At 36.7% G+C, this 19,391-nt stretch overlaps 1 long non-coding RNA gene and 1 other non-coding gene across 2 annotated transcripts; both read right to left on the bottom strand.

Annotated features, from left to right (window-relative positions):
- Positions 1-4,064: 4,064 nt before the first annotated feature.
- LOC130052736 (uncharacterized) lies at positions 4,065-17,441 on the bottom strand. The gene is made up of 3 exons (XR_008801118.1): positions 17,205-17,441; positions 8,579-8,764; positions 4,065-4,151 (listed from the first exon to the last, which is right to left on the bottom strand). It is a non-coding gene; the product is annotated as an uncharacterized LOC130052736 (long non-coding RNA).
- On the bottom strand, positions 6,207-6,278 carry Trnaa-cgc (transfer RNA alanine (anticodon CGC)). Its single transcript has one exon. It is a non-coding gene; the product is annotated as a tRNA-Ala (tRNA).
- Positions 17,442-19,391: the final 1,950 nt, after the last annotated feature.

Below are 19,391 nucleotides of genomic sequence, written 5' to 3'. Positions count from 1 at the left end.
TCTGCAATCCGTTGATAACCGACTCAGGTTTTCGGAATTTAACTCTCGTGATATTCGCAACTTTAACTACACCACCTATTTCATTTTGTTATTTTCAAATTCTTAGAAAACTTAAATCCAGCGGGAGAAATGTGGTGAACGCAATGCAGAATGTTCATGGCCAGCGAAAAAGGAACGAAAGGCGTTTGCTTCGAACGATTATAGTGTTAATTAGCGTGTTCGTGGGTATGATCCTCCCATTCATCGTGTTGACCATCACAGATCCCCACATGAACCACCTCGACATAAGACTACATACTCTGGCGTTCTATATAGGATTGTCAAGCTACACCGCCAACACATTATTGTTCTTGCTATTTAATCAACAAATAAAATCAGCTTTTATTGAAACTGTTAAAAGAATTTTCAAAAAGAAGGACGCGACACAGGATTTAGGAATAGGGAATACGGAATGCGGTACTTCCTCTGATTTGTAACGATTATTACAAGCCAGATTTAACGATAGAGATATTGCAATACACATTTATTTCCGTAATTTGAGATTTCTAAATACAGAATGTTTATGTACATACGTAATTTCTTTTCTATCTAGTACATGAAAGGTGAAAATAACGAACAGTGATCAATCCCATAACTCCTACATGTACATCTTATATTGATGATTTATGTGTGAAATTACAAGTATCATGCTAGGAATTTAATCTGTATGTGCGTTACCGCAACTTATAAATTATATTATTGTTTATGTACTGTTTTAAAATCTCTTCAATTTAAATGTGCTTATCTATGTTTGGTACTAATCACTTTGATGAAAATATGAAAAATAAAAGAAAATTTATTTGTAAACAAATGAAGGGATATTGATCGTTTACATAGCAAAGAATTGTAAGGTCTGCAACGCTCATGTCAATTAACACTGCCATTAATGACTAGTTGTTTGTCTTACGTTCCTTCCAGTATTTTTCACTTCTATTGAGACGTCATTAGTTGTAGGTGAAGTACCACAAATTTAGAGCTATGCTTAGCGCTGTGGGTTGTGGCAATGATTGATTGATTGATGTTTTCCGTCACACTCAACAATTTTTTAGTTATCTGGTGGCGCCCAGTTTTTATTGCTGGAAGAGAGAACCCAGAAATAATGTACCTGGGAAGAGACCACCGACCTTCCAAGGTACATGTACATTGTATCTGGGTTCTCTCTTCCACCAATAAAAACTGGGCGCCATCAGATAACTGAAAAATTGTTGACTGTGGCGGAAAACATCAATCAATCAGTCATTGCTACAACCGTAGCAATGAAGATTCTTTAAACGTGTCAACGCCTGCTGCGACACGCGACGGACCTTCACTTTTATGGTTGTCTGTAGGAATTTCCAATATAATGCATTGTGAACAATGACATAGAGAATCAAAAATTAAAAGAAAAAAATGTGGATATGCAAGAAATCACAGGAATCGACCACTTTATCAGTAAAACCAGTTAAATTCTTACCATTGAGCTTCATGAGCGAAGCGAAGGGGGTGGAACTCGTTCTTGGGAAATTTTGCTCCAGGGTGCTTTATTCCACTATGGCACCGATACAAAACGTGTTCCTAAATTTTAACTAAAAACCGACTTGGTCAGCAAGGGCCTCGCTGAGGGTTATTGGAGGAGAGTGACATCTGTATTTGATATAGCGGAACACTTCTAGTATGCCGGTCCCCCAGGGCCGTAAATTACATGGAGGCGGAGGAGGCAGCTGCCTCCTCCAACTTTTGAGCCAAAAAAAATTAAAATTTAAAGTTCATTAGAATTTATGTTGTTTCCAATAACTAAGAACATGATACCTCCCTTAAAAAGCATTCCAAATCTTTCTTTTAGAATGAGTTAGTCAAGTAACATCTTAGAAGGCCCTAGAATCAGGGATTTTGCACGAAACGTGTTCAGTGTGCACAAAATGTGCTCAGCGTCTGGGGGCCTGTATCTTAGAAAAAGACTCGGAGAAAGTCGGAGGGCCTGAGAAAGTCGTTGAAATAGACGAATTCAAATTTGGAAAAAGAAAGTTCCATAAGGGCCGTAAAGTGGACGGTGTTTGGGTTTTGGGGGGATAGAAAGAGTGGTTTTGTTTGTTTGTTTTTTTACTACAGTTGAAGATAGGTCCCGTGACACTTTACTTGCAATTATTACGGATTTTTTTTTTATTATCATAAGTGACTGTTGGAAGGCATACGATATCTTAGACAAGGAAGGATTTGAACACCTGAAAGTTAACTACTCGTTACATTTTGCTGACCCAGACGCTGGAGCTCACACCAACACCATTGAGTCAACCTGGAGATCACTAAATAAATTCTTGTCCGTCAGTGGAACAACGAAACATTTATATGACACTTAACAGAGTGTGAAGTGAACTATTTTTTAATTTGTCCAATCTATTTTTTTAATTTCAATGACGCATTTTAAGGCATGTATTGTAAATATTCTATTGATACAATTGCAGAAAACTAGTGCAATGTGCAAAATTGTAATAAAAATTTTCAGCAATGTAAATATGAGCAAAATATAGACGATTTGATAAAATGATTAACTTTTAAATACAAAGCGGTGAATTTTTTACAAAAATATTTTCACATTTAAAATATTTAAATCTGCATTGACGAAATCTTAAACAAAAATTAAATGTGTACACTGATGTAGTTAATTTAGACAACATTTTTTTTTTGCAGTTCGTCAATGTCCAAATTTATTGTGTTAATGTCTTAATGCAAAAGCTAGTATACCCAACGTTCTCTCAAAACGGGCATTGTTCTGTTTTTCTTGGTTGTCTTCAAAATCTACCAATGCCTGTATTGTTTCATTTTACAACCGGACAATGCCTGCATTGAGCGACTCCATAGTCGGCCAATGCTTGCATTATACGACTGGATAGTCAGTCAATTCTTGCATTGAGCGACTCCATAGTCGGCTAATGCCTGCATTGGGCAACTCCATAGTCGGTCAATGCCTGCATAGGGCGACTCCATAGTTGGCCAATACCTGCATTGTGCGACTTGCATAGTCGGTCAATGCCTGCATAGAGCGACTCGATAGTCAGCCAATGCCTGTATTGAGCGACTCCATAGTCGGCCAATGCCTGCATTGGGCAATTCAATAGCCTGCATAGGGTGACTCTATAGTCGACCAATGCCTGCATTGGGCAACTCCATAGTCAGCCAGTGCATGCATTGAGCGATTCCATAGTCGGCCAATACCTGCAGAGGACGACTCCATAGTCAGCCAATGTCTGCATTGGGCGACTCCATAGTCGGCCAATGCCTGCATTGGGCAATTCAATAGTCTGCAAATGCCTGCATAGGGCAACTCCATAGTCGGCCAATGCCTGCATAGGGCGACTCCATAGTCGACCAATGCCTGCATTGGGCAATTCAATAGCCTGCATAGGGTGACTCTATAGTCGACCAATGCCTGCATTGGGCAACTCCATAGTCAGCCAATGCCAGCACAGGGCGACTCCATAGTCGGCCAATGCCTGCATTGGGCAACTCCATAGTCAGCCAATGCATGCATTGAGCGATTCCATAGTCGGCCAATGCCTGCAGAGGGCGACTCCATAGTCGGCCAATGCCTGCATTGGGCGACTCCATAGTCGGCCAATGCCTGCATTGGGCAATTCAATAGTCGGCAAATGCCTGCATTGGGAGACTCCATAGTCGGCCAATGCCTGCCTCCATAGTCGGCCAATGCCTGCATTGGGCAATTCAAAAGTCGGCCAATGCCTGCATTGAGCGACTCCATAGTCGGCCAATGCCTGCCTCCATAGCCGGCCAATGCCTGCCTTGGGCAATTCAACAGTCGGCCAATGCCTGCATTGAGCGACTCCATAGTCGTCCAATGCCTTTATAATCAGTCGATGCCTTTATTGTGCCACTTCAAAATCGATCTATGTCTGTATTGGACATCAGAGTTGGTAATATGTAGTAATGATGATCATCTCAAAAGTAAATCAACCAAAACCCTCCCATCCTCCCAAATCCAAAAATGGAAGATTCATTCCAAAATATAATACACAAGCTGAAGACTGCAATATGTAGGGGAGTTGATGTTTATTTATTCCACTTGATCAGCGACGCGTCTTCCTCCTTTTAGGGTTGATGTACCCACCAGTGTATACCTGAAATCAAAGTGACGTATTTTGATTAACAAAAGTAATGTTAGTCACTTTGGAACATTTGTATTGTACAAACTTAATGACACAGGTTCTAGATTGACCTCGAGGCAATCTTGTGTTATAGATTTTATGTAAAGATTTAAGAAGGTTATATCATAATTGTGAGTATAATTTTAAATAATTATTGAAAATATATTTATTTATGTGCAGGTGTTAAGAATTAATAATTTACACTTAATAGTAAGAAAATTTATAAAGATAAAAATTACAATCTTATTCCATTTAAAGATATACATGATAAGTAAGAGGCACATGGGCCACAGCGCTCCCCTGATCGAGTCACCTTGGCTCATATCTAAAGATTTTCTTGAGAAGATTTGAAATTGTTTGTCTGAGAAACTATGTCTTACATTGTACTTCAGTCAGTATTGTGTACGTAAGAAGTATCTCAATAATTCAGCCGACCCATTCCTATCTTGACCGTATTAAAATTGTGTATAACCCTACCCTGCTCGTCCCGCTACTCGTGTATCCAAAGACTTACGTTAAACCCGAAAAAACAACGACTTGTCCTTCAAACCATCGACTTCAACAACAGTCTCGACGATTTCGCTCTATGAGGTAAGTTATTTTTATTCAAGTTATCGGGGGCTGCCGCCCCTAACCCCCCGCTTAAATCCGCTCAAACGCCGCTGGACTTTTTCATTCCTTTCTCAGCATCCGAGGCGGAAATGAAAATGGCGGTGTGTTTACATTCCGCATAGCAACGGCAAAGGGAAGTAACCGCCCCTGCGCAGTCACGTGCTTTTGGGGACCGGCACACTCGAAACTTCCCGATATAGCAATGTTTGGGGCTAGTATATATGTAACAATTAATAAAAATTTGTGAAGAGGGAATCATGAAGCATAAAACATATTTATGAGAGACTGATGCAAATGTAAATTACTTCTGTTTGGCACACTCATCCACTCAAACACAACGGTGCAACTAAATCCCATTGTAAAGGGGTTCAAAATGGATAACTGGTACAAAATGTGGTACATACCATTCGAAAAGGATTATGAATTTGACATATTGATGTCTAGGAAAAGAAAATTCTGACATCGGGGTCTGAGCGTTTTCATACACATTTGATAAGTGTTCTACATTTTTAAAAATAGAAATCTATTGAATATGTTCATAAGCAAATATCAAAATACTCGCGTAGAAATGTGAACGTTATTGTCAGCAAGCAGTGAAACACGCTATTTCAAGATCTTCACCGACAAAAGTCGGTAACAATAATGAATAAGGCCATGCACTCATTTTGTGGCTTTGTATATCAAAAGGAACAGTTCTCTAAGGTGTAATTAGTACATAATTCAATGAAGCAGTTACGTTTGAACACACCTCCACTTTGCAACCAGATATCAGAAATTTAAAATTTAATTTTGTATTCCGATCCTGAGTTGTTGACTGGGAATAATTATATATATATATATATATATATATATATATATATATATGCAAGGTGAAGATAACGAACAGTGATCAATCTCATAACTCCTACAGGCAATACAAAATAGATAGTTGGGCAAACACGGACCCCTGGACACACCAGAGGTGGGATCAGGTGCCTAGGAGGAGTAAGCATCCCCTGTGTTATATATATATATATATATTTGGGGGGGGGGGGGTAAAATATCCTATATCAATACAATATATACATTTAGACTGAAGTTCTTTGTTAAGTAGGTAAGAATGGGTCAATTTTGAACGTTCGATGCATATTCTTACACATTAGTAAATAGATACATCGATTGATTGATACATTTAACGTCTCTCTCGAGAATTTTTCACTCGTATGGAGAAGTCACCAAGACCGGTGAAGGGCTTCAAATTTCGACCTTTACAAGGCGCTTACGGCCATTGAGCAGTGAGGGTTCTTTAGCGTGCCACGCCCAATGTGACACGAGACATCCGTTTGTAAGGTCATCTCCGAGGACCCGTGACATTCACACCTGGTGCCGTGCGTTTGGCGATGGAACTGTCATTACCTGCTTTTAACGACTTAGGTCTGTCGCGGCGGGGATTCGAACCCCGGCCTTCCGCATGCGGGGCGAACGCTCTTACCTCAAGGCCACCGCGGCCTTGTAAATAGATACAGTCATAATAACGAAGATAATGACATACATACAGATAAAGTGACATGACCCCAAAATCTATAGGTGTCTTCCTCTTATTGTAAATTATTTCTATATAAAATTTGAAAACCGTACAACGAAAACTGTTTGAGTTATCGTGCCACAAAGAAAGTGTTGACGGACAGACGGACGGACAATGTATTCAACCTCGAAATCAGACTAAATCGACTTCAATCTGTGGAAATTTCGAAAAATTCTATACGTCACATTCACTGCGGGACTACTCACTGTAAAATCCGGAGCCATTCTCTCACCAGAGGGCGCGCTACGCAAGCTTCACTTTCACCTCTGTTATCGTCTGATAAATAGTTCGGCTAACCACATGATCTCGCACGGGCAAAATGACGTCTTTGACTCCAACAGAAAGGCACGTTTTGTTCTTTATGCAATGTCAGATTTTCATCATTATAATCTCGCTAGTTTTTTTTTAATGTAGAGTCCATAGTTACGAAGTGAAAGTGAAATAATACATTTCACAAGACAAAATAGTTCCATAAATATGGAGGTTGCACTACCGTAATACAGCTTTTCGATACCTACCAATGTGTTTTCAACTCATAAATGTATGTTTTATTTATGAAAATGATGCAGATTTATCTCATTTTCAAAGACGCTCTGTTTTACAAAATTCTTGTAAATTAGACGATAACAGAGGTGTTGTGGAGCGTAGCGTAACGCCCTCTGGTGAGAGATTGATCCGGAGCGTGGTTGCGGTTTTACGCCGTTTTGCCCATATTTCAGCCATTTTACGGCGGTGAACTAATTGAAATTTGTCTGGTTGTGAGTGTTTTCCTGACGGCCCCCAGTGAGCCTACTCTTTTTCGAAAATCAGGAAAACGGTCAAGGTGGTTGTGATCTTTGACACGGGATACCATGGGACATCCGACGGACAGACGTTAAAAATAAACAGGGAAGGGGAGGGGCAGATCAAAATTTTTCTGTAAAAATCGCATTCTTGTAAATATTGTATAATATAATGATTGTCAATATTTGTAAAAAGTTCTTGCATTTATTGCACAATACCAAAACGTGTATTCCGTATGGGCGTAAAATCACTGCATTCTAAAAGAATGTGATATATAGTTAATGGACAGTCACACTATATGCATTAAGACTGAAGTTTTTTGTTAAGTAGGTAAGAATGAGTCAATTTTGAACGTTCGATGCATATTCTTGAAATAATCGTTTTATTACGACGTTATACGGTTTGTTTACTTGTTTTGAATAGAATAAAGTTTATTTGTTTCAGAAATCCCTATAGATTTGCCAAAGAGAATTTGCATATAGTTTTGTGAAATATTTTAAATCAGTGTAATAAGTGTGCATTATCATCTTGAAGTGCATTTTTGCCACTTTGTCTGGTATGGTGTTACCAGGGATACCAATATGGCTTGGGATCCAGCAGAACTACCCTACCTTGTTTAGTTAGAAGGTAGTACTGGTTTAGAGTATGTAAAATTTATGGATGATCAATATTTATGTTGTTTATTGACTGTAGACAAGATAGGGAGTCTGAGAATATAGTAAAATGTTCGTCATTAGTAATTTTAATGCACTCTAACGCAAGCTGAATAGCCTTTGCTTCGGCGGTATAAATTGTTGCTTCATTCAAAAGTTGTGCAGAGAAAACGTCGCCTGTGATAACTGCAGCAGCAGCGACTTGTTTTGGTCGTTTGAACCATCTGTATAAATATGAATTGTAAATTGTTTGGATTGTTTTATTTCGGATAATTTTTGCTTGAAAACAACGGAAATTGTGAGATTTTCTATATTCATAAAGTGATGTGCTAACTTTGGGTTTTAGTAATTTCCATGGTGGTTTTCAGGACGTGATGAGGGTTATACGATCTCCAAAGGTAAGTTAGAATCATGTATGTTTTTTAACTTGTAGACCGATTGATTTATTTTATACCCATCTTGTTTTTGTCATATAAATGTTCAAACTGCGGATGGAAAACGTAGTTAAATGCAGGATTGTCAAAATGAGCTTTTGATTTAAAAATGTATTGCAATATAAGTTTTATATGTACATTTCACGTATTTTCATTATGCACTTGTACATGATTTTTTGTTCCTGTCTTTGAAAATTCAAATGGTATACATAAGGATTGTACTGTATATCAACTGTGTACAATCCCATACACAAAAAGATGCTAGACAAAAATGTCTGGGGTTTTGTAAAGTTCTCCTTGAAATGAAGTCCAGCCAACACCAAATTGAAAACAAATGACATAATTCTTACTTACAAAAAATTATGGATATACTCTCTGCTAATTCTGCCTGTATCTTGCGAGTATTTTCTGAACATGTGCAGCTTCACCCTTCTCTAGCCCAATAGTTGAAGTGGAGGAGCATCCCCTATAACATCATAATGAGACATGTGGAACGTTCTACACGAGTGATGGCTGCTTATGTCAGGCTGTCAACATAACCTGAAAAAACAAACAAGCATTCTGAGAGTATTGCATGACAATAAAATAGTCCCCTATCGGTTGCAAAAATTACTGTACCACAACAATATTCAAAGTATATTATGTAGGTTATGGTAAAAGGCAAAATTGAGGAACTAGGATAGGAGTGATTGGAAATCAACTACTATTCAAGTAGAAACTAGACCAAGAAAAGACAAATTTATAATTAGGTTTAAGTTTTTAACCAAATCAATAAACTGAAATGTAGGTGATCATAAATAAATAATCTACATTGTTGTATTACTATGCTAGAAGTTTTAATGTAGTACTCTTATCTAAAGAAATAAGAAACTTGGATGTAAAATAATTCATCCTAGACCATAACTTAATGCAAAATCAACGGACCGAGACGAAAATCGAATTTGATCTGTAACTTGTTATGGCATTGCCATGTACCAAATATCAAATGAATGAAGCAAAAAAAAAAAAAAAAAAAAAAAAAAAAACGTCCGGAAAACTGATAATTCAACCTATTTTTCCAAGTCAAAGAGCCGTAACTTAAGTATAAATAATCAACGGACCAAGACGAAATTCAAACATGATCTGTAACTTGTTGTGGGAAAGCAATGTACCAAATATCAAATGAATATCTGCAAGCATAAGAAAAAAGTCTGGAAAAATGATTATTCATGCTATTTTTAAGTCCAAGCCTGAAGGGCCATAAGCCCATAACTAAGCAAAAAATCAACGGACCGGGACCATATTCAAACTTGATCTGTAACTTGTTATGGAAAAGCAATGTACCAAATATTTAATGAACATCTACAAGCACAAAAAAGTCTGGAAAACTGATAATTCATGCTATTTTTCTAGGTCCAAGGGCCATAACTAAGTGAACAAGATATGTTTAAGAAACACAAATGCTCCCGATAATGGCTAATTTCAAAGATGGCCAATGTACAAGGACAACTATCTTGGTACCAGTAGAAAGATCTTGTCACAAGTAAGGCCAACGAGCAATATGGAAACTCTAATATATTGATTGATTGATTTTATATTGTTTAACGTTCTAACGGTCATTTTATGGAGACTTGTGGGTTCGAATCCCACTACTACTTCCTGTGTCAAAGTTGTATTTTACTCTTGGACAGGTCACCATCAATTTATTAACTGCATTGAAGTCCTGTAAATGTATCTGTGTACCAATGGACTTCAACTGAATTGTGTCTTTTTATTAGCTCACCTAAGCCAAAGGCTCAGGGCCCATATTCACACAATATCTTACGACTAAGATGAAAAAAATATCCTGTCTGATAATTAAATACCGATCACAAGGTCATAAGTATGTATTCAACTTTTACAAACCATGGATGTACTTTACATATTGATTAAGAAAGTCTACAAGAATTGAAAAATAAGGAAATTACAGTGTTTGTAAAATTTTGATCTTAGTCGTAAGATATTCTGTGAATAACAGACCAGGGGCCCGTTTTCCAAAAAGTCGTAAATCTTAAGTCCTAAGTCATAAATTTGATGAACTTACGACAGATCGTAGGACCGTTTTACAAAACGTATTGTAATCGTATATCGTAAATTCTTTTGTCGCAAGTCCTATATGGAACTCTTCAGCGCATGAAGTTGTAGAATTGAACATAGATACCGCGCGAAACCCGACGCTTTGACGTGCAGACACCGGGGAGGAAAGAAAATTGGAGCATTTTATTTAACTTTGAATTATATATTTGCATTGCTAATTAAGCGAAGTAAATTTATTCAATTCAATCTATTGATTTACCAAACATGTTGGCATACAATCTTAATTGATACATTAATTATTAAACTACTAATTCATACTAACAGTTCATATACAAGTATATATATTTGACATGTATCTGTGACATTAAACTGTATGTATACAATTTAGTATTGCATATAACAGTAGCTAAATGTAACTAATTTTCAAAAGTACTTTTACAAAACTGACAAAATACGATTTCCTTTTGAAATACATGCTTTTGAATATCTGCCAGTTTCAATTTATAAAGGGTGGGCAGATATTTTTAGCTTTGTTAATTTAGAGCGTACTACTTTCGCAGTTGGAAATTTCAAATAGTTGTGTAATATTCATTGTTCTTTCTATTATTAAAGATACGAGAATTTAATGTCTATGTATACCTTTCTGATGATATACTGTACCCCCCCCCCCTTCCCAAATTAAAAAGCTTCACATAAGTACTGTTGAACCATTTCTTCTCACCCATTAAATGTATAAACATATTGATGATCCATCATTGTAGTCACAGGCACCTGAAGTATGGACATTAATTACTACCCCCCCCCCCCCTCCTGTCTGATTTTTTTTTTTTTGGACGCTAGATTTATTTTACCGGAAGAAGGCCAATCCCTAACGTGAAACGATTACCTAAATACGCAAGTTCCGAGTTACCCAAAAGTTATTTCCCTTTGTCGAACTCTTTCGCATTTTATGACGTATGGTGGGTACACAATGTATACATTATATCGTAGACTGGCATTGTACATAACGATTACGTACGATTAATGTAATAAAAGCGTAACTTTTATTTATATCAATCACTGGTATGCATATTCTGGCCATATCAAGCTTAATTTGTTTGAATAAGATCATCAAATTGGCTATTGGATCATTATTCGTTTCCTCTTCTACATGAGTGACGCTTTTATCAAAGAAAGATGGCAATTAACAATATTTGTTTGAGCCATTTTGTTATCCAATACTCATAAAGTCACTAAAGTAGCCTTTTCCCTGAGATGGATGGTCTCAGACACTCTGGATATCATCTTTTAAGAAATAATACGATAGTAATTAGCAAATGTACCCACTGTCATCATATTTTACGTCATAATTTACAGAAGAGTTCGACAAAGGGAAATAACTCTTGGGGAACTCGGAACTTCCGTATTGGGATGGGATAGACAGGGAATCCACACATTTTGAAGAAAATATCGCCAAAATAAATCAAGGGGGAGGGGGGGGGGGGTAGTTAGACACCTGACTGTAGCCAAAACCTGTTGATTGAATGTCAACCATTTGAAGCTGATCAATACATGTACATATAAACAATTCTTTTAAATTACTACATAGTATGTTATGAGCAAGCATTTTGTTTGTACATACATTGTATATACAAATGCACATGCATTTATATTCGAGTTACACAAGACTAAGGTGGGAGGGGGGGGTCGGATTGCTAATTATAAGTGAGCTGTGCTAATACATGCATATCATTACAGATTTCCAATATCAAGGAAATTAACTTGATTTCTTTAAAGTTAGATTTTAAATAAGAGTTATTCTTGTGTATTATAATATACATGATATACTAGGCGATATAAAATCATAATTTTACAGGTACGTGGCTGTATCAAGTGGTCTGATATAGGACGGAAAGGTGAATCTTTGCAGTTCGTTAATGGCTATATAACAAGCAATATGATTGATGATATGGTATTCAATCACACTTTTAAAAAAAAAAAAATGCAACACCGTTTATTTTTCATAAATACTAATAACTGGTATAATGGGGGGATGTAGTTATTAATTAATTAATTCACTCACAATTTCTTTTTCGATTTGAAATACATAACAAACATATTAATAATTTAATGGATGGGGGTGGACGTGGAAAAGGGAACTAGGGATTAATTCACTCACAATTTTTTCCCAATGCAGTGTCTTTCTCATACATACTAATAATTGGTATAAATCTACCATGGTATTGGATAATACTGTGCATATAAATGATGTACTAGTGCGTGCATACATGTATAATATAGGCGTACATAACTAGGCCTTCGTGTGGATGGGTGTCACTGTGTCGAAATAAGATCTGATATGACATGCATACATTTTTTTTTTAAATAAAAATGCTTGAAGTAGTCAACATCATCATGATCATTGGAAAAATATGGTCTATGTGGGAATATACAAACATTGTAAAAACATTGCAATGGGTCCTATGGCACACACTTGCTACATTTGTTTGATCCGCTCACTGACGGAAATATACGAGTACGTAACCACATTTTGTGTGACGAAGTCATCAGAGGAAGTGACGCATTGTAGTAAACAAAGGAGGCAGGACAGGCCTTTATGTGTGCAGACAATAATGAATCATGGTATGTACTTGAATAACAGCTGGTGCAGCCTTGCTTCGGTTTGTAAGATGCTCTACGTCTCCCCGCACTAAATCTGTTAACTCGTAGAGATACCGCCTGGGCAAACGATACCTCTCGACTACCTCAACATCATTGAGGTAGTCCAACGGATTATTTCTATCGAGAAACACCCGCAACGCACGTTTTTTATGAGTCTCATTCATAACATTAAACATTAGAAATGCAGCCATGTTGAATTATTTTAATAACCATAGTAACAAAGATTTTATGGAGCACTTACGACAAAACTTGGGACATAGGGTCGCCCCCGGGCGGTCGTAGACTTAAGGCCGAATTTCATCGCAACTCGTAAATCCTAAATCTTTGTAAAACGGTTTCACATCGTAAGTTATGTCTTACGACTAATTTTAAGACTTACGACCTTTTGTAAAACGGGCCCCAGGATCGAAATGTGTAGTAGGGCCATGCCCCTTCAAAGGGTAGATAATCACAAAAATAGGGTGGGTCATTTAAAAATCTTCTCAAGAACCAATGGACCAGAAGAGTTTTCATTTACATGAAAGTTTCCTTTCAGACATAGCACAGATTTAACTGTGTGAAACTCATGGCCTCCAGGGGTTAGGTAGGGGCCACAATAGGAATAAAAGTTTTCCACGTTGATATAAATAGGGAAAATCTTTAGATATGAGCCAAAGTAAGTGATGTGGCCCATGGGCCTATTGGCCTTGGTTATTGTTCTTTGTTGCTGTAATATAGTGAATCGGATATAATAGGTGTATATTCTGATTTTAGGTACAAGATAATCAAAGAAAGAAATAACAAAACAGGTTGTGATCGCCAGGCATCGCAGTACTTCATTGCCATGGATGAAATATATAAAGGTGATCCTGCGGTGCAGCCGGTGTCTGCAGCTTCGCCGTTATGCCATACCATAACGGCTAGCAGCGCAACGTCAAAGAAAGCTCCATTCTCTCCAAAGAAACGAAAAGTTGACAAAGAACCAAGCTGGGTAAAAGATTACAGGAATGAGATCAGAGAAATGCATTTGGAGAGAATGGAGCTAGATAAAGAGAGGATGAAGCTGGATGAAAGAAGAGTGGAAATTAAGATAGATTATATATATATATATACCGTACATATATGTTTGTTGAGTTTTTATTGTTAGACATTACCGTAACGATTGTTCATTGTCTTGAAAGTGTCAGGAATGTGACAGATGGATATATATATATATATATATATATATATATATAAGAATATTATACATTTATAGCATGATAGTGAGGGAGATATGAAGATTTATTCACCCAAGAAAAATCATATTCCCCGAGGGCAACGCGTAGGGTGAATAAATCTTCATATCTCCCGAACATTCATGCAATAAATTGTTTATTAAACCGAAACAAAGCAAGACCACAAAATTGCATTTGAGATTGAAGTCTGCTCATCTAAACATTGTACATGTATGTAGCTGAGATTGCCCTAACGGTAACACCGCGCCTCCACGAATTAGAAGGTACAAACAGCGAAATACAGTGATATGATATTAACCAGTTTTTGTTTTACCATTCTCCTTGAATGCTGATTTACTTGTTTGTTTTTGTATCAACCAAAACCAGGCGATTAACTGTGTATCAGGGACCCGCATATTTTTTGCCTTACGAACTATGAAAGTAGAATGACTCGGACTTATTGTGACGTCACAATACACTTCGTCTACCTTGACGTTAAATTATGGAAAATGCACAAGGCTGCCCATGCGGTAAATATGATAGGGAGATATGATGTTTGAGGGAGATATTAAGTTTTGTCATCCCGGGCATGTGACCGTCTAGACCAATCAGATTACGCGTTACATAGAATTCTCATACTGAGGTATAATATATATATATATATATATATATATATATATATAAAAGACGTAAGGGAACATATAGTATATATATATATATATATATATATATATATATATATATATATATAAAAGACGTAAGGGAACATATAGTATTTTTTACTCAAGAAGAACAGTTGTAGCATTGTAAAAAAAAAACAAAAAAACCCCAACTATTTTTAGTGTTCCATTAATTTATTCTATGTATGCTTTACATAGTATCATGCTTAGATAGTTTCCCTTTTATAAATAATTAATTCAATAAAAAAAAAAAATAGAATGTCTTAAACTGTTTTAAAACAGACCAAAATCTTTAATATTTCTATAATAAATAAATCAACACAATCGTTTTATTATACATATAAGATTGTGTGAATGAATTGCAACTGTGATGAAAACATTTACTTACTCATCAACAAATTCTTGTTCTGGTGAAGCCATGTTAGTGTTACGATACGTACGTTCGGGTCAAACTAGATGTACATATATACGCTGTCATCAAGACAAGCACATGAGAAGCAGACGATACCAAGATGTGACGGATGAACCACTTATTTGTAACTCTGCATTGATAAGAAGTGAAACAGAGACAAAAAGAGAAAATTAGTCACATCTTTTAATGCACACCTCCATTTTTCACCTTTCCTCCCTTGCTGGTTGTAAACAATAAAACTAATTTTAAAACCCTTAGACGCTAACACAACCCAGAAAGAGTTGAATTGGAGAAAACAACAATCATTACATTATAAAAATAAGGAAATTAACATTGTTCCAGGTTTAAGGAGGTATGCTACACCAGAGAAATTTGATGTAGATGAAAAGTGGATGATATGTACAACAATATTTTGAAGTTGAAAATTTTCAAATTTACTTTATTTTGTCAAAAAATAGTTTTAGTAGAAGGTAATCTAAAAAAAAATTAAAACCCCTGCTGGACTCGAACCTGCGACCTACAGTTCAGCAGTCGGTATTCTAGCTGCAGAACTGTAGCTCTCTGAAAAAATATTTTGACAAAACAGAGAGCTACAGAGCCACCCCTTATAAAAACCTTCAATTTACAGCGCACAAAAAGCTGCGCACGGTTGAGGCCTTATATCGTTGTATTCTTGAGTTACTGTCTCATAAATTTAATATCAAAAAATTCTTAACATATTTTCCTACTATACTTGTGTCTAAACATACCTTCAAATATTCATTAAAGCCCCACACGACCTGAAAACTCCCAGCTTCAAATGATTTCGTTTGTTGACGTAGCCATGTTAGGTAGCCGGGTCAGTTCGTACCCTGTTGTTGTTGGTATATATTCATAAAATTCGTTATATGTTATGTATTCGCTCTTCATTTATTATCAATACAAATAATTTATAGAAATTTAAAAAAATAAAGTTTTTCTAAAGGTAAAATAAGCTATTGATTCATGAAAATGCTACTAAAGTCCTTAACACTCGTGTGGCAGGGATGGAGACCAGACCAGACTAATGCAAGCCGCATTGCCGTGAGTTTAGCTATTTGAATAATTATTATTTAAAGGCACTGGGATGATATATTATTTAGAATATTTAGCTAAAATATTTGTGGGGATATTAGTTCACATCTAGACGTTATTGTGCAAGTATGGAAATTAACCAGGATTCGAATTGACCGGCTACCTAACATGGCTACGTCAACAAACGAAATCATTTGAAGCTGGGAGTTTTCAGGTCGTGTGGGGCTTTAATGAATATTTGAAGGTATGTTTAGACACAAGTATAGTAGGAAAATATGTTAAGAATTTTTTGATATTAAATTTATGAGACAGTAACTCAAGAATACAACGATATAAGGCCTCAACCGTGCGCAGCTTTTTGTGCGCCGTAAATCGAAGGTTTTTATAAGGGGTGGCTCTGTAGCTCTCTGTTTTGTCATAATATTTTTTCAGAGAGCTACAGTTCTGCAGCTATCGGTATTCTAACCTACTGAGGTACTCGGCTAGGTATTTAAATGGAAAAGGAAAAGTCAAATATTGCTGATATTGATTTTTTCCTCCATGTTTTTAAAGGAAGTCAGCCATTATGACGATGTAGAGTACTACCTTAAAATTGTTTTTGTCCGCCATATTATACAAAAACGAGCGCCCAAACTGCGTTCAATACGTTATCATTCTCACTCGCGAGCACTACAGCGATCGCTCGCATTGCTGAACACACGTCAGATCAAGATATAGGGCTCACGGCGGGTGTGACCGGTAGACAGAGGATGCTTACTCCTAGGCACATGATCCCACCTCTGGTGTGTCCAGGGGTTCATTTTGCCCAACGATCTATTTTGTATTACTTATAGGAGTTATGAGATTGATCTTCACCTTTCATACCGAGTAAATGAAAACATCTGAAAAAAATAAATCTGTAATATTGTAATGAAAAACGAACTTACCGGCTTTACAATGGACTCTTCGACCATGTTCGAGACAAGTATCGGTGTTACGGTATTTACAATGCTGATCACGAATACTGCGACTTAAAACTGTTCACGCTGGCAAACCTTAATAACTATAACATATAAATACATTAAAACTACAAGTAAATAATATAAATAAGGCGAAATTCAACTACTGATCTACACTATTTTCCTTCTTCCACAATGGCTCGGTACCCGTTGTGACGTCACATCGATTTGGCGCTTGAACCCGACCATTTCAAAAATACATTCATGTGCGATTTGAAGATTTTCGCTAATATCTCCCTCAATTCAATTTATATCTTTGTCAAATTTTCAATTAAGTTTTGATTTAAATATATGTTTATTTTACCAAAGAATTGGATTGCAAAATTTCAGTGTTGGGAAAATTGCATGTACTCGATCAACAGTTAACGAAAACAAGTTAAAATGCTTTCATTTACGAGTAACAACCCAAAAAGTCAAAGCACAACAAATCTCATTTTGGGTATGACAAGACTTGGGAAAATGGCAGGCATTGGTTGTATTGTAAGCAGGAAGATGATGACGAAGTGATGTACTGTCATTTATATCTGTAACACAACACAATGGGTCTGAATGGAAGTGTTCAGTGGAACCATGAAGGCTATGCTTGCCTGCGTCTTGACAAGGTGATAGAGCATGAAAATGGTGAACAACATCGTCATGCACTTGAAATGGAGATCAAACAGCAGCTTGGAATATATAATGCCTTGAACCAGGAGTCCATCATTGACAACGATTTTCAAGTTGTGACAACTGCCATAAAATGCCTGAAATTCCTTCTACAGAAGAATATTCGGTGTGTTAATGACTTCAAAGCATTCATTGATTTTGCCAGAGATGAGCTGTATGCCCCGGCACTAGTTAATATTCATTTATGTACATGATAGACAATTTACATAATAATGTAATTACAATATTAGAACAATATCTTGACCTATACATGATGGGTTTGCATACCAGTGTTCTGAGTGCCATTCTCAGCTCACACACAGAGGCCAAAACACAGCTGCAAAGATTACCAATTGAAATTCATCAAGAAATCCAACATGCAGTTTGGAGAGACAAGAATTCTTGGACTTCCAGAGAAAATGGGCAAGCTTCGTTGAGCCTTTCATGAATAAGGAAATACCCAACTATATTGCGAAGCCAGGAACAAAGAAAGCCCTGTCCCTGGATCAACCTCATCCAAAGGTGTTTGTGAAACACATATGCCCCCGATAATGGCCAATTCCACAAGGACAAATATCTTGGTACCAGTAGAAAGATCTTGTCACAAGAAATGCTCAGGTGCAATATGAAAACTCTAATATTTACCATTTATAAGTTATAACCAATGTCAAATTCTTTAAAAGTAGGTCAAACTCGAAGGTCAAGGGTCAAACATTTTGGTACCCACGGAAAGGTCTTGTCACAAGGAATACTCATGTGAAATATAAAAGCTCTAGCACTTACTGTTCAAAAGTTATTGGCACGGTCAAAGTTTTCCAAAAGTAGACCAAACTCCAAGGTAAAGGGTAAAAATGTTGGTACCCACGGAAAGGTCTTGTCACAAGGAATACTCATGTGAAATATCAAAACTCTAGCACTAACCGTTCAAAAGTTATTAGCAAGGTTAAAGTTTCAGACAGAATGACGGAATTACAGACAGGACAAAAACAATATGCCTCCGATCTTCGAGGCATAATAAAACACCAACTCACTACAAGACCCTGTTCCACAGTAAATTCGTAGACTTTCTTAGTATTGATCACCCCAGAACACATTTACCCAATTTACATTTTGGAATTCCTCAATCGGGATCGTAAGACAGAATACTAAACATGTCTAATGGGACATTTACATGCATATTTTATAATCTCGGTTGAGATTCGGCTCGGCTGAATATTTGGACCGACGCCTTCACCGAATCTCGGAGCAGTCCTTCATATTTCATATCTGGAAATTTACTTTCTGCTTCGGTCGGTTCTTGCAATTAATGTGCACTTAGGCGACACTGCTGTTCGCTTTCATATCACTTCATGAAAAGTGAAGATAACGAACAGTGATCAATCTAAAAAAAAATCCCATATTTTGTTTTGGAAAACTATTTCAATAGTTAGTGTCACATTGACAGCTCTTGTCAAAATGTAAGTAAATGAC

The sequence above is a fragment of the Ostrea edulis genome, chromosome 1 (assembly GCF_947568905.1).
Source record: "Ostrea edulis chromosome 1, xbOstEdul1.1, whole genome shotgun sequence".
Classification (NCBI taxonomy): domain Eukaryota; kingdom Metazoa; phylum Mollusca; class Bivalvia; order Ostreida; family Ostreidae; genus Ostrea; species Ostrea edulis.
Note: the sequence above shows the minus strand (reverse complement) of the source record. Positions and strands in the feature narration are given on the sequence as shown.